The sequence below is a fragment of the Etheostoma spectabile genome, unplaced genomic scaffold, assembly GCF_008692095.1.
Source record: "Etheostoma spectabile isolate EspeVRDwgs_2016 unplaced genomic scaffold, UIUC_Espe_1.0 scaffold325, whole genome shotgun sequence".
NCBI classification, from domain to species: Eukaryota; Metazoa; Chordata; class Actinopteri; order Perciformes; family Percidae; genus Etheostoma; species Etheostoma spectabile.
In genome coordinates, this window is record NW_022605585.1 from 805021 (window position 1) to 807077 (window position 2057).

Genomic DNA, 2057 nt, shown 5'->3' on the forward strand with positions numbered 1-2057 from the left:
ATTATTAAAGTGACAGTGTTGAGTCCAGTGTTAAAGTGAGACTTGAGTTTAAATTTAGTTCAAGACAAGTATAATAATAAGAGGAAATAATGCAGATTTGTGAATTGGGACACACTGGTAAGATATCTGAAGGTTTTACATAGAGGCCCAACGCTGTGTCTAGATCAAAACAAAACCAAAATGATGTAAAGTGCACACGTTCTACAGAAACTGAGCTGCTTATCGGACTCAAACGTGCGTCCAAAAATAACAAATCAGCTAGAATTCTGTGTTAAAAAACCCCCAAAAACAAAACGGTTCAGCAGTAATCCCTTAAAGTTTATTAGGATATTTCTACGTTGGTAAAGATTTCTTTTTATGGAACTCCTCAAAAGTTACAAACCGCTTCAGAATAAAAGCAAATACTGAAAAAAACATTTTGTAAACAGTGGACGTGTGCAAAAAAAAACCCACTTCCTCATTTCTATCGCGATTCAAGCTCTGCAGATTTTTATGTTTTGTTATGGCGTGCACACTACCTCACGGGGAGTGTAACTACATTTACATACTGTGAATCATTTATTTAATTAAGAATCTTTTTTTTTTTTTTTTTTTTTTAGATCAGTTCTTGTTAAATTAAGAATCTTTTTTTTAAGATACATTTTTTTTTAATTTTTTTAGATCAATTCTTGTTAAATTGTGAATGTTTTTATTTATTTTTTAGATCAATTCTTGTTAAATTGTGAATGTTTTTATTTATTTTTTAGATCAATTCTTGTTAAATTGAGAATGTTTTATTTATTTTTTAGATCAATTCTTGTTAAATTGAGAATTGTTTTTATTTATTTTTTAGATCAATTCTTGTTAAATTGAGAATTGTTTTTTATTTTTTTAGATCAATTCTTGTTAACTTGAGAGTGTTTTTTTTATTAATTTTTTTATTGAGAATTGTGACATTTTCGTGCGCCCCTGGTAAAAAGTTGAGCGAAACAAAGCAAAGAGAATCAAATGTTGGAGCAACTACAAAATAGATTTTACAAAACATAACTTAGCTTAAAAAAAAACAAGATTAATACTTTATAAGGTATGAAAAGTTTCAGCTTCTCAAATATGAGGAATTGCTGCTTTGCTCAATCTTATGTAATAACCTGAATATTTTAGGGAGTAGAAAGTTGGTTATTTTGGTAATCGAATGATCGTTTCAGGACTTTTTAATGCAAAAATGACAAACTTTTGCTGGTTTCATTCATCCTAAATGTTACAATTCCATGTTTCCTTTAATCATGATAATAAAATGAAAAGCTTTGGAGTTTTACGCCGTTGGTCAGATAAAACAAACCATCTACAGCCGTCCCCTTGGGCCCCGGGAACCTACGCCGTTATATTAGGTTTCACTATTTTCTGACATTTGTATTGACAAGTCAATCAAACGCAATGACGCAGTCTTATGATTCACGGTAGAGGACCGAATTGGGATTGAGATCCCGCGTGACCCAATGCACATATCGCGGGAGCGGGCGGTCCAAAAAAAGACAGCGGGTCCCGGGATCAGGGCTGTAACCGACTGTTGGGTTCACCTAGCTCGGTTTCATAAGAAAATCAGCAACACACACGGAGCATCTAGTTAAAACACTCTTCTACTCCCTTTCTCTCACTTCTTTCCTGGGGCACTATGCCCCGCCCCTTTCTCCTACGGCGACCTGAGGGATCCAATCAACAGGGACTTTAACAAGAGTATCTGTTAGAGTGCGCTTAGAGACAGGGAAACGAAAGGAAATGAAACCACCAGAGCAAAACAAACAACAGCCAACAACAAGTTCTAAAATAAGTGAAATAAATACATGAATATCATGTCTCTTTGCCCTGATATTGCACTAGAAGAACTTCTTATTGCACTCGAATGTAATTCATGGTAAAATAACTAGTTTCCCTGCGGGAGCGGGGAGAGGACACAAAATCAATCGGTCAATCTGTTGAGAATCAATCTAATGGTTGCCGTGCGGGCGGGACCCAACACACACTGTGGGAGCAGGTTGAAATGGTCCGAAATCCACCGAGGGGGGGGGGGGGGGGGGGGG

The 2057-nt window shown here is 35.9% G+C and overlaps 1 protein-coding gene across 1 annotated transcript in view; it reads left to right on the forward strand.

The window, feature by feature from the left end:
• The window catches only part of zmiz2 (zinc finger, MIZ-type containing 2), a 45505-nt gene that overhangs the window by 24688 nt on the left and 18760 nt on the right, over positions 1-2057 (forward strand). The gene's annotated exons all lie outside the window — the stretch shown is intronic.